Source organism: Cnephaeus nilssonii (assembly GCF_951640355.1).
Source record: "Cnephaeus nilssonii genome assembly, chromosome: 21".
NCBI lineage: Eukaryota > Metazoa > Chordata > Mammalia > Chiroptera > Vespertilionidae > Cnephaeus > Cnephaeus nilssonii.
This window is the reverse complement of record NC_137092.1, coordinates 26,228,719-26,243,181: the sequence shown is the minus strand read 5'-3', so window position 1 is coordinate 26,243,181 and position 14,463 is coordinate 26,228,719. Positions and strand designations below refer to the sequence as shown.

The window sequence follows — 14,463 nt, the reverse complement described above, 5'->3', positions numbered from 1 at the left end:
GAGAGCTACTGGCGCACGGATTCGTGCACAGGGCTACTAGTATTTTAAATAAGTTAGCTATAGATCTTTTTCTGAACTGGTATACTGATGCTAAAGAATGTACATCTGGGAGTGGGAGTTGTTTCTCTTGTGTCTCCATTTTTTTGGTCCCATTTGGTTAGAACTTTCTATTTTTGTTGATTTCCTGAATTCTAACTCATCTGTCTCTCTGACAAGACATTCCTTACACTGGTGCTTTACTTCTGATTCTCATCTGCCAGTCTAAATTTTATAACTTCTAAGACTGTCTTAATCCCTGCTTGCACAAGGGGTTTCTAATATATTGCCAGTCCTAGGAAATCTATATATATAAAAGCCTAAGTGACCATCTGACCAGTACTATGATGTGCACTGACCACCAGGGGGCAGACACTCAATACAGGAGCTGCCAAGCTGAGGTGACTTGGAAGCTGCAGTTCTCGGGTGACACACCGGAACCAGAGGAGGGAGCCTGATTCCAGGATGTGTCACCCGAGAACTGCCCTCTCACAATCTGGGACTCCTCAGGAGATGTCTGAGAACCAGTTTCGGCCCGATCCCCACAGGCCAGGCCGAGGCACCCCAACCGTGCACGAATCCTGCACCGGGCCTCTAGTGTTATTAATAATAGGTAACTTTTGCCCAGCTGATGTGGCTCAGTGGTTGAGTGTCCACCCAGGAACAGGAGATCACGGTTCAATTCCCAGTTAGGGCACATGCCAGGGTTGCGGGCTCGATCGCCAGTAGTGGACATGCAGGAGGCAGCTGATCAATGATCCTCTCTCACCACTGATGTTTCCATCTCTTTCTTTCCTCTCTGAAATTTTGCTTAATCCTAATAACCCTATGACATAGGTACTAGAATTGCTCTCATTTAACAAATAAGGAATCAAGCCAAAATATAAATAAATAAATAAATAAATAAATAAATAAGCAACTTGCTTCAAGGTCTCATAGTAAAGGTCAGAGGCAAAACTCAAACGCAGGTCTGTTTGACTAAGAAGGCCATGCCCTTAGCCACTGCACCAAACATACAATTATTATTACTACTACAATAATGCCATTAGCATAGAGACATTTGCTGCAACATCAACAACGTAACATTGCTTCAATCATTAAAAGTAGTAATTATTAATACCATATCCAATGACTAGTAATACTTATAAGGTAAAGTGATGAGAGAAGCCACTAATTTGCATCTATGCTACAATTACAGCTATGTAAAAGTTATGTTCTAGAAGGTAAAAACTGTTTGGAGTTTGTGGAGAGGCAAGGTTCCCTCCATTTTTCAACTCCTATTATTATTATTACTATATTACAATAAGCACAGATTTTAACAAAGAGTTTTAAGACAACAACAGATAAGAACAGAAGAGTGAAGAATGTGTTTCTAGTGTCCCTCTGTCACATGGGATAGATTTTCTCTTGTAAAAAAAAGAAAAACAACTACTATGGGGAATAGTAGCAGTAAGACTGGGATTCAATCCCAAAATGTGAATTAATTTAATCTTTTTTTTTTTTCTCTTCAGGAGTTTCTTGTCACCTGGTTTCTGCAACTCAGATCAAAAGTTTAAAACTGGAAAAGCAGCTTCTTCAATTTTGAAAGACAGGGTATTAAAAGAAGCATGAAAATGGAAACAAAAACTTTAAGGATAAAAAGAAATCTTACAGCTCTGATAAATCTAAAGATTAGCATGATTTTAGTTTTATGAAAGCTGCAAAAATTTGGCATAGCTCATATATACTAGAAATCAACATGACTTTGGTGAGTCAATATATGTAAACCTCTTTATAAAAAGAGCATGTTTTAGGTGATATATATATTTTAAAATGTATACTAATTGCTAATAATACCTGCCCTTATGGACATCCAGATCTTATTAGCAATGAAAATATATTTAAATATACACATATATTTATATAACAAAAGCAACAAAAATTTTGGGCTATATCAATTCAAAACAAATGGAATCAAACTAAAAAGCTTTTACAGAGCAAAGGAAACCATCAACAAAAAGAAAAGGCAACCTACTGACTGAAGAAAATAACTTTAAATCATCATATATATAACAAGGGGCTAATATCCAAAATATGTAAAGAACTCATACAACTCAACGGACATTTTCCAAAGACATACAAATGGCCAACAAGTACATAAAAAGATGCTCAAATCATCATGGAAATGCAAATAAAACCACAAAGAGATATCACCTCAAACCTACTGGGGGAGGGAATACTACACTATAAACAGACTTGGGAAAAGTAGTATTAAAGAACATCCACTTCTCCCATACATCATTTTCACCCCAACAACTTTCTTTTATTTCCATTCTTTTTTAAAATATATTTTTATTGATTTCAGAGAGGAAGGGAGAGGGAGAGAGAGAGAGATAGAAACATCAAGGATGAGAATCACTGATTGGCTGCCTCTTGCATACCGACTAGTGGGGATTGAGCCTGCAACCCAGGTCTGTGCACTTGACCAGAATCGAACCCGGGACTGTTTGGTCCACAGGGCAACACCCTACCCACTGAGCCAAACCAGCTAGGGCCCAACAACTTTCTTTTAAATATTAAAAATAAAAAATTTGGAAGTAGACACAAAACTATCCCCAGGATCCATGTCATAAAGCATTCAGTCTGTCTCCACATACAGCCCTTTTATTTATAATGTGCTTTGCTCTTTACAAAACCTCTTTACCTACATCACCTCTTAAGTCTTTACAAATAACCAGTAAGGTAAGCAAAGGTATTTCTATTTTCCTGTAAAAACATTTTATTTTCTGTTACATAAACAGCTTTCTCAGGTAATGTTACTAGAACCACCTGTTTATGGGGTTTTATAGCTTGGGGTAAGCCTATCTTACTTAAAAGTAAGCCTATCTTTTATATACAAAGTTGTAATATAAAAATGATTTATAGGCTATAGTTGTCAGAAAGCAGTTAGACTAACACTGCTGAAAAACTTTCCTATTTAAGTCTATAATATGGAATGAAAATAGTTACATGATTTTAAAAATCTTCTGATCATCAAGGGAATGTTTACTGTCCTCCAAAGAGAGCCACAAGAACTTTTTCATAATCTCCTTTGGTTTCATCCAGGATGACCTGGCAGAGAGAGATACCATACAACTTCTGATAACATGTTTTGGTATCATTCATGTCAATTTCAAAACAGGAAACCATAATCCTGACCAATGTCTCATGACTTGTTCCAACACCTTTCATGGCTTGATGAAGCTTCTCAGCAAGAACATTGGATGGTTTCTGACACACTTCCAAGTAGTTGTAAAGCAATTCTTTTTTTAAAAAAATATGTTTTTATTGTTTTTTAGAGCAAGAGGAAAGGAGAGGGGGAGAGAGAGAAAAAAGTATCCATCAGTTGCCTCACATATACATCCGGACCAGGGATTAAACTGGCAACCCAGTATGTGTCCTGAGTGGAAATGGAACCAGTGAGCGATCTTTCGGTGCACAAGACAACACTTAACCAACTAAGCCACACTAGCCAGGGCTGTAAAGCAATTCTTGGCATCATCTTTCATCTCCAGTTCCAGAACTTTGTTCACCATGCTGACTGTATTTGGTGTACTTCTGAAACACTCTGCAAAGGTGGGGATAGCTTCTGGTGGTAAGAATGGTATTAAACACATTCACATCCGTCCCTTTTCTTTCTCCTGCTTCATATCATGCCCTGGCATCTGAATCAGCTAAGTCCTCATTTATGCCAAGATCCTCAGCTTAGTCATCCTTAACAAGAGAATGCAAAGCCTTTAATAATACCCAGATGTGTCTGAGGCGATGTCTTTAGCCAGTTCTCTTTTCGATACTTCTCTATAGACTGTTCATTTCTGTTAGTCCTTGATGCCAAAATTTCATTCCGAGTGTCTCAATCAGTTCCAAACCCTTCATGGCAGCAGGGAGTTCATCAGTCTCCAACTGGGCTGGAGTTTTTTAGAGCCAAAGCAACTTCCTCGAGATGACCTGTGAGGGCTTTCCTCAGAGATTCATCCAGAGGCTTTCCTTTTTCCTGGATATGCCGCTTCGACCTGTGGATGCTGTGCTGTGCGTTGTTTCTGTTAGTTAGCATGTCGATGATGACTGCTTCATCCACCAGGTGTGGTGTTGTTTTTCTTTTAACAGAAAAGCCAACATTCTTGCTAGTAGTAGAACCAGACCTAGAAATCAAGCCTCCTACCTTCTACTATACTCAACACTACACCTTCTGTAATGTAGTAAAGGCGTCTATAAAATGTTTGGCTAGATTCCAAGACAAACGTCCCAGACTGAATTAGACTCTATATAGTAAATAGTATAAACAGTGAGGTTTAATGCAACTACTGGCATAGAAGCATACATCTTTTTTAAAGTGAAAAATCGATTGGTTTTAAGTTAAATCAGCATAATGTGTGTATACAGGCGGGAAGCAAGCAGGACACGTCTAAAAAGAAATCAAAATGAAGTACGAAGTTAGAACAGTCTACAATAGTTAATGGAGGTAGTGGTAATTAATACAGGGAGGAGATAAAGAGTACACAACTAAAAAGAACAATGTAAAAGGAAACTACATGATGTTTCCAATTTTAGGAAATAAAATGAGGGACTTCTGTCTTTTCTTTCCCCCCAGAAATAACTGTGAGATTTTAGAAGATTAGGCTATAATAAAAGAGGTAAAAGATTTTAGTTAGTCATCACATGAAATCCCATGCCCTAGCCCCGTGGTCAGCAAACTGCGGCTCTCGAGCCACATGCGGTTCTTTGGCCTCTTGAGTGTGGCTCTTCCACAAAATACCAACGCCTAGGCGAGTCTATTTTGAAGAGTGACATTAGAAGTTTAAGTTTAAAAAATGTGGCTCTCAAAAATTTCAATCGTTGTACTGTTGATATTTGGCTCTGTTGACTAATGAGTTTGCCGACCACTGCCCTAGCCAATTTGGCTCAGTAGTGTGTCAGCCTGTGGACTGAAGGGTCCCGGGTTCGATTCCGGTCAAGGGCACGTACCTTGGTTGCAGATTCCCCAACCCTGTTCCAGGTTCGCGCAGGAGGCAACCAATCAATATTTCTCACAGTGATGTTTCTCTCTTTCTCTCTCTCTCTCTCTCTCTCTCTCTCTCTCTCTCTCTCTCTCCCCCTTTCCCTCTCCCTCTCCCTCTCCCTCTCCCTCTCCCTCTCCCTCTCCCTCTCCCTCTCCCTTTCACTCTCTCTAAAAAATCAATGGAGCCCTGGCTGGTTTGGCTCAGTGGATAGAGCGCCGGCCTGTGGACTTAAGGGTCCTGGGTTCGATTCGGGTCAAGGGCACATGCCTGGTTTGGAGGCTCGATTCCCAGTAGGGGGCGTGCAGGAAGCAGCCGATCAATGATTCTCTCTCACCATTGATATTTCTATCTCTCTCCCTCTCCCTTCCTCTCTGAAACTAATAAATATATATTTAAAAAATAAAAAATCAATCACTCATCTGTTACTGCATTTAACACACTGTACTGTCATTTATTTGTCATCCCCACTCAGACTGTAAATCCCCCAAGGACAGAAACCATGTTCATTTTTCTATACATAATCATTAGCATAGGGACAGCCACACATGATAATCAATAAATGTTTTTTGAACAGGCAAGGTTAAGGACAGGATTCCCTATTTAACCTAGTCTATCTGTGCAGGTTTAGTCACTGATTCTCAACTTCAAAACTACCACGCTAGCCTCTGATCTATGGTGCTGGAGCTGAGACTGTGCAACTATCCTAAGCTACTCTTCTGCCAGGGAGCTCCTTGTTAGGCTTTGCCAATGGAGGAATTAAATGAAGATTTGAAAGGAAGATGAGGGGTGAAGGGACTTCTTACAATTGCTGACAGCAGCAACTGATTCCAGCCCCCAGCTTCTTTCTGTACTCCCAGAACTAGCCATATCAGCAGCCCAACACTGACCTCCTCAAAAGTTCAGAACCAGGCCCATGGAATCTTTTCTCTGAGCTCTTAGGTTGACTAATGTAATGTTCTCTTTTTGTTCTTACACCCATCTAACCAACTCCCTATATTAAATCACCACTGCTGAAATTCCTATTGAAGTTTCTGTTTTCTTTACTGGACACCATTCCTGGACATCAAATACATTATTAAACACAGTGATTCTAACTGTTCTCCTCTGAGATACCTTCTTGCTACTTCAATGAAGGATAAAGAAAGTTTGGAGTTATTCCTATAGATAAAAATTCCAAGCATGCACACCCACCTCTTTTTACTAGACACAGCCTAGAGAAAATGCGAGACGGTAGACCTGATCTCAGTTCCCACAAGCCTCCCCTAGTATGAGCATTATATCATTCTGAATGTGATTGTTATATTTTAAAACTTTTTTTTTTTTTGCTGTTCATCATGTCCTCTAAATTCAAGCTAACTACTTCAGCATTCTGTTCCAACACTAAAACTGAGCTGAACTTATGTTGTTCTCCCTTCTTAAGGGATTTTTAAGCATAATTTTTTACTACATGTGATTTTCATTTTATTGACTTTAGAATTTAACCTCTTCATAATACGCAACTCCACACTTTAGCAGAAACAAAAAGAAATCCCTCTCACAGGAGTCCACAATCAACACATCTTTTGAAAACAAATGATCAAAATGCTTTTATATTTTAATGACATGCTTAAATAAGATGACTTCATTAAACAATTTATTCTGAGGTTAATAACAAAAATAATGTCATTATTGTACTTAAACTGATTTTTTAAATTATGACAAAATGGAGATATGTAGAAGCAGCGCACATGTTGTTAACGCATTCTCTAAATGAAATGGGAGAAGGCCAACTCAAGCAACAGGACTCTTTCTAAGAATGTTCAGTAATTTATGTAGGTTCTAAGCATCCAACAAGAGGTATCACTAGGCCCAGACATATATCAGTCCACTTCAGCTGCCTAATTCTGTAAGACAAAAGAGAAGTAAAAAGAATCTCAAAATTGAAAAACTATAGTCAGTTCCATGGGAGTTCCTCCACACAGTATAAAACTGATTAACAGCCAACCTACCTCCTACCTATGGACATATGAACACCAGCTTCTATTTCAGTGCCAAGAGCTGCATACACAGTCAGCATATCCATGTAAAATCAACTAAACTGTACTTAAAAGAGACACCTGAGGACCCATGTGACATATTAGGTAGAAAAGGTAAAAAGACTGGAGGTGGGGAACATACAGGATATATGCACCTTCAGGGAATGAACAGGGTAAATGTTACTGTACCTTTGTACCCAAAATTACATGGGGATCTAAACATTCAGTATGTTACTACGATAACAGAGATTTCAAAGAAAAAAAAAACAACCCAGGAAATTAAATAACTGGTGTCTGATGACAATGTATGTCTCCCACAGCATGTATAATAAACAATATTAATTGAAAATCAAGCATAGATCTGTATGTGTGCAGAATATACATAATCTCATGGTATTTTTCTTTTTTTAAAAATCGCAAACTGTAATGCATTGTTTAATTTCTCCAGATTTAATAAATGAGGCGCTACAACATTATGCGGTGCTTTAAGTCATACTAGAAATGCTGTCATAATTTTAATAAAGTGCTTTTTAATGTTAACTCACTTCTCCTGGCTGGGAAGAATTACGCTTCTTTGCTAATGTATAGAAATGAAACTGTCACTGAAACATCTGGTTATATATTATTCATTAGACATATATCACCTTTATCCAACGACTGCATAATATAAACACAAATCATGAATAAATCAGATTAAAGAGATAAGACCTGACATCCAAAGATGTTTGCTGACCTGCTCTATATTTCTATCCATACAAACCAGGGACCTAGCTGTCTGAGTGCTCCTCACAAGCACGAGAAAACTAAAAATTCTCAATGTCTGCATTGTCTGCATTATGTTAGCGGTTCTAATTTGAAATTTTTTTTATGCAGCGCATTTAAGGACCATCAGCATATTTTTCAAATGCTCAAAGGGGACCAGCCTACACAGGCACTTTTCCTTCATAAAAATCTCCATTTCACTCCCACACCTATTATAATTAACCTCCAACGTGGACTCCACAAGGGTACCTGAAGGAAATAACCCAAATCCCTAGAAGTGAGAGGCCGTATTCGCTGTGCTATCCCTGAAAAAATGAAGTCTTATATAACAACCAATTATTTTACTAAAAAGTGCGTTCAGTGTACAATCAAGATTTTTTAAAAGATACCTGTTGATTGTGACACAAGTAGAAACGCCATGGGGGGGACAAGGAATAACCGAATCATGTTGCTGCCATTTAAATTCTTTATAAACCAAAGGATCATTTTAAGGACCAAGATCTAACACCAATCTAAGCTGTTAAAATATTCACCAACGATACCCTAAGGCGAGTGAGGAAAGTAGATGACCTACCCATTACACTAGTGAGTTTCAGCTCAGCCTCTTGGAACTACCAAAAGTAGATTATGTAATGCAAACCACTCAAAAACTAGTTTCCAACGTGATTCTCAGGCTGAAAACAGTGACACCAGGTCTCGATTTGAGGTTTTTTTTTAAAAGAAGCAAAGCACAGTATTCAAGTAACTGAATGCAAACCTATCCATTTCACAGCAGAATTTCTTGACACCCCTCAAGGAAACCTGACATTTTCAGACATCCAGGCACACATTCTCGAAAACTTCTGACAGTCATAAAGTAGAGGACCCCCCCCCGCAAAAAAAAAATAAATAAAAAGCTTCAAGGAGATAAGCCATTAATTAATTAGGATTACGGCCTTAGCGGGCAGATAACGGGAATGAACCTCAAAGCCGGTGACTGATGTTTACTAACCGCACCTCCGGGAATAGGGGAGGCGACTTCGGAAGGAGGGACATTATTCTGACAACCGGGTCGAGGGCTCCCCGACGACACCGGGTACCCAAGAGCTGCGCGTCCACGACAGGATTCGAACCCCGAAGCTGCCAGCAGAAACAAACGGAGACACCCCCTCCCCCCCCCCCCCCCCCCACGACTCATCGGGGTCAACCTGGCGATTTAGAAAACAGCAACAGATCCTCCCGGGCCGGCGGGCCGGCGGGCGGGCGGCACCCCAGGCGTGTTCTCACCAAGAGGGGGGAACCCCGCAGCCGGGGGGGAACCCCGACGCCGAGGAGCGCCTCCCCGGACCCCGCCGACTCCGGCACCCCCGGGGGAAAGGGCTACTTGCACAAAGCGCCCCCACCCCGCCCCGCCCCGCCCCGGGTTGGACGCACACTCCCGGGCTGCGAGGGGGCAAGCCCGGAGAAATCCCCCGCCTTCCACGCCTTTTCGCCTCCGGGAAGGGGCCGCCGAGAGGGCTGGGGCCCCGCCGCTGCCGCCGGGGAGGAGCCGGCGCGGGGGGTTCGCGGCCAAGGAAGGAATCCCGGAGCCTCGCCCGCGGGGTCCTCCGCGAGCCCGCCTCACCACCCCCGCCAAGACCCTGGAAGACTCGGGAACAATGAGAAGCCGCCTTCCCCCGCCCCGAGAGCGGCCGGGGGCGGCGACGCCATCTCCCCTCACACCCCCGCGGACACACACCCCCGGCCCTGGCCGCCCTCAGCCGCCCGCAGCCCGGCCCGGCCCGCCCGCCGCTCCCGCGCCCTACGCCGCCGCCCGCCGCCCGCCGCACTCACCGGCTCCTGTCCCAGCCCGGACTCCGCTGCCCGCGGCCGGAGCGAGACTCGGGTCCAAGCCGCCGCGGCCGCCGGCGCCGCCGCACAATATGGCGAGCCTGGGCTTCCGCAATGGAGCTCGGGAACTACAACAGGGGCCGCTCAATATTCATGAGAGACCAAGGGGAAGCCGGCTGGGCCAGCGCGGCGGGGAGGGCGGGAAGGAGCGAGCGAGCGAGGGGGCGGAGGCGCGGGACGGGGACGGGGACGGGGACGGAGACGTGCTGGCGCGGGAGCGCCGCCGCGTGCTGGCCTGGAGGCCCGAGCCGCCGCCACGCCCCGCCACGCCCCGCCGCGGCCACGCCCCCCGCCCCGCCGCCGGCCACGCCCCCCGCGCCCGCCGCGGGCCCACGCAGCCCCCGGCGACGACGGCGCCACCGCGTTCTCGGTCGGCTGCTGGCTGAGCCTTCCCCGGCCTCGGCCCACCGGTCCTGCTTCCCGGGCCGGCTGCGGGGGCGTGCGCTACGAGGTGAGCTCCCCGGTGGCCGCCCCCGGCTCTTCCACCACCAGCCCCTGAGTAATCAATCCCCCTTGGGCATTCACCTCCAGAACTTCACCTGAACTTCAGCGCCCTGCCACCCCCCTTCATTCAGCAAAGACACACTTTCCACCCTGCACACTGAACCTGCAAGATCCAATGATCCCCGGGGAAAATGACCTTCCATGCTCAAAGTACTATATTGTTGGACGTCTGTAAGCGTTCGCATCAGCTCTTACTACTATTTACCTGGCTGCTCTTGGATTCCTACCTCTGGCCCCTTCCAGTATCACCTTCTGAACTTGAGAATATAAGAATAGGTTAAATACATGTATAATCATTACCTAAAACACAACCAGCTAGTCTGCAGAAAATTATATGAAATGCACAAAAATTAAGCTATAAACTGAAGAAGTAACAAAGAAGGAAAAGGGTTCCCTGATCTCAAGATGTACTACTATTGGTGAGATGTAAAGTTCTCTTGAAAAAAAATCAACAATAGCGGGGCACTCCTGGCATAAAGGAATGAGCTGCCCTGGGAATGGGGCAAGCTGGGTTTATGGCCGTCAAGGTGTCTCTAACTACTGGACTTAAGTAAATTACATAACTCCTCTGGATTTATTTTTCTTATTTGCAAAATGAGAGCATCGTGTTGAATGATTCTTAGGTCCCTTCCAGCTTTCGAACTCTCCAAAGCTCTCTACAAGCAGTGCCAAATAAGTGGCTTGAATTTACTTAGGATTTTGGAAAAGAAAAGGATCACTTTCAGGTGGTGTGTTCAGACGACTTCCTGAAGAACTAGGATTTAAGAATCGAAAATATTAAAGACACGCATTGTGTATCCTGTCAACCCATTAAAGTAAGAGCAAAGCATTATGATTTCAGTGACTTGAAGACTTTCACCTGCTATCTATAGCTTTAAATAAGAAAGTATAATTCTCAGTTTCTTCAAGGTCAAGCCCTTCCTCCAATGTGAAAAATAAAAATAATCAGTGATGCTTCTAATTCTTCCTTCCAGTAGGTCCACTTTCTAGAAATAATGCAATTGCACCAGCACCTCCCATCTTTATTTATGATGACTGCATGTGTAGTTCAATTAAAGATCTTCGTAATTCAAAACATTTTGCTCTAGTTAAAATGCTTATGAAAATAATGATGTGCAGTTGGATTAAGAAATTCAATCGGTGTTGAGAAAAGTGATCATTTGTAGAAAGCGCGGGAACTTGATGGATGAAAGTTAAATATAGTACCTAAAAAAAAGATTCACATGAGAATTAGTGGGAAAATGGAAAACTTATGGGATATCTGGAATAAGTGTGATTAACAAGCTAGACCTCGGGCTAGCATCCTCAATATGGAAGATACTACTGATAAATTAATGGAACTCGTATTGTCTATATTATCTCTTACTCAGAAGCTTGGCACTATGGCTCTATTAATTAGGCAAGTTTATGTTAGGCAAGCATAACTTTCTGGAAGTCACTCAAGAAATCTAATGTTATAAAATGGAACTTGGAGTTTTTTTCACAGCACCTAGTAGCAGAACAGGGGTTCTGGATGGTTGATATTAGTATTGTTCACCATATCCCCAAGGTATTAATTAGAAGTGTTAATCATATTTTAAGTAGGAAAACATTACATTAACACTACATAGGTGGATGACTAGATAACTCTAGTTAAAATATTTTTCCCCTCAAAAAAAATATAAGTAGTAACCTGTTAATCACACAGTGAATTAGGTAGGCATCTCTGATCACAAGAATTGCCTCTCTACTGGCTGTCTGCTATGTGTGGTGCTACAAAATTAGGGAGATTAGTTCAGCTCAATCAACTTTTATCGAGCATCTATTATGTGCCTACACTTTACCAAATGCTTGGAATAAAGGTATTAGTGTAACTTATGTAATTAGGACATTAGTTCCTTAACAGCAGAAATCTTGTCCATCAGTGTACACCTAGAGAATAGCTCAATGTTTGGCACATATCACAGATGCTCAAGAAATAGGTGTTAAGAGAGTGAAAGACGGGGAATCTTTGATCCCAATGTGTCTGTGAAATAGAACGAACTTGGTTTACTTCTCACTTATTACTTAAGAGCCGAAATTTCTATCAAGATTGCATTTAGTTCCTCCAGAGGCTTTCTTTATTTAGGCAGTGTGTCTTAAATGGAATTTCACCCCCGCCTATTATATATCTACCACATGGATTTCTTTTCAGCTGTTCTCCAAATATCTAATTGTTACCTGCTCATCTAAGATGAAGACTGCAGGCCACCAACAGATAAGCTATGTATGTAACCCAGTTTAGAGGACACTTTTTTTTTTTTTAAGAACTTCATTGATTTTAGGAAAGGAAGGGAGAGGGAGAGACAGAAACAGGGATGTGAGAGAGAGAAAAATTCATCAATTGCCTCCCGCACAGGTCCGGACCGGGGGTTGAACCTGAAACCTGAGTATGTGCCCTGACCAGAATGAAATCTGGCACCTTTTGGTGTACAGGACAATGCTCCAACTGAATGAGCCACACTGGTCAGGGCAGAGAGCACTTTTATATCTATTATTTCACTGAATCTTCAAAACAATCCTCTGAGGTATTATTCCTACTTTATAGGCAGGGGAAATGTGACTTTTGTCACATTGAGTGGCAGAGCTGAGGCTCAAACCTAGGTCATCTGATTCCAAGTCCAACACACTTTCCATTAAGCCATATGTGCCTTCCAGCTCCATGCTGCATACACAATTTTAGCTTCCTTCCCTTCCCTTCCCTTCCCTTCCCTTCCCTTCCCTTCCCTTCCCTCCCCTCCCCTCCCCTCCCCTCCCCTCCCCTCCCCTCCCCTCCCCTCCCCTCCCCCTCCTCTTTCTTTCTTTCTTTCTTTCTTTCTTTCTTTCTTTCTTTCTTTCTTTCTTTCTTTCTTTCTTTCTTTCTTTCTTTCTTTCTCTCTCTCTCTCTCTCTCTCTCTCTCATCTCTCTCTCTCTCTCTCTCTCTCTTTCTTTCTTTCTTCCTTTCTTCTTTCTTTCTTTCTTTCTAACTGGTAAGCAGTATGTGAGACTAACATCTAGGGCTTCCTCCCAGCACTAGTTATTATTCTAATCCTCAGCGTGGTCTATTTTCAAGCTAGAGATGATGCTAAATATAACAGTATATGGACCTGATCCATTGGCAGAAAACCAGCAGGTTTTGTTTTTGTTTTCTTAGAACACTTGCTTTAAGAAAACAACCAAATAAAAACTAAAAGCTAGGTTAGAAGACTGGAATACATGTGCAATGCTTTCTTTGAAAGGGTCAAGTTAAGTAGGGACATCGTAAAAAGGCCTAAACAGACTTATAATTCAGGGTGGCTTCAGGAAGCAAGCAACTCAAGATTTACAACCTCTTCAGCTTAAAAAAAAAAAAAAAGTACATAACTCTAGCCACAAGCCTTAGTGAAGTTTTATTTGTATTTAAGCATAGTGTATTTCTTTTTGTGACACCTCCCTTGGTGTTTTGGTTCATTGTTCCTTTTTGTATTCCCAAGACAAAATTATTGGTGCTACTCTTAACCATCCAATTTAAAGGAGTGAAACAGATTAAATAAGATGGGCTAGTTATGCTTTTGAGGAGAACTAAACAATAGTGCTATTTCCCTCCTATGGTAACTTGGAATGGTATTTTTATATGTCCCAGATGTGGCCACATTCTGCCTAACATCTGTTAGTGCATTTTATTAAAATAATGAACTAGCATGTGCTTGAAAAGTCAAAAGAATGAATAAAATTTTTCATTCTGATGCAGCACGGATAGTCAACTGTTTCTTTGCAGTTAGTAATGGAGTACATACATAGGAGATATTATTGTGACAGCAAATTTCAAACAAAAATAAAGTAGGATTTAATAATAAGTGGCTTTAGTTTTCTATATGAAGAAAGTTTTTTCTATTCAAACAAACTCTGTAGATGTTTCCTTTCAAAATGTTTCCTGCAAGAGATGAAATTTGTGCCTTGGCAAGGATCTAGAAACACCAAAAATCATCCTGGGAACTAACAAGGAATAGATGATTAACATTGAAATCCAGAACTCAAATGGAAACTTCTCTGGGAAAGAAGTCTAGAAGATCCCAGAGGGAAAGTACAGATGAAGAATGCAAAATGTTTAAATCAAGTTACAACTTGCTCAAACTGCCTTTATGGACATTTAAATGTTTCCCATTTAAAGCAAGCGTGGGGCTAGAGTGATTTTTGTGGGGTGAGAGAGTAGAGGGTAAAGACATCTCTTAATTAACACATTTCTTAGAAATGTTTTTTTTTAGTAAAGAATTTAAAAGAA

The 14,463-nt window shown here is 41.9% G+C and overlaps 1 protein-coding gene and 1 pseudogene across 4 annotated transcripts in view; both read right to left on the bottom strand.

Moving 5' to 3' along the window:
- The window catches only part of RNF2 (ring finger protein 2), a 63,613-nt gene that overhangs the window by 21,202 nt on the left and 27,948 nt on the right, over nt 1–14,463 (bottom strand). Inside the window, exon 1 of one of the 3 annotated variants that reach the window (XM_079761344.1) lies at nt 9,644–9,940. The exons of the other annotated variants lie outside the window; for them this stretch is intronic. The gene's annotated coding sequence lies outside the window, so the exon portion shown is untranslated. Of the gene's footprint in view, nt 1–9,643; nt 9,941–14,463 lie in introns of those variants that run through there. 3 annotated transcript variants of the gene reach the window in all.
- On the bottom strand, nt 3,513–4,976 carry LOC307093773 (annexin A1-like; annotated as a pseudogene). The gene has a single exon. The product of its transcript is annotated as an annexin A1-like (transcript).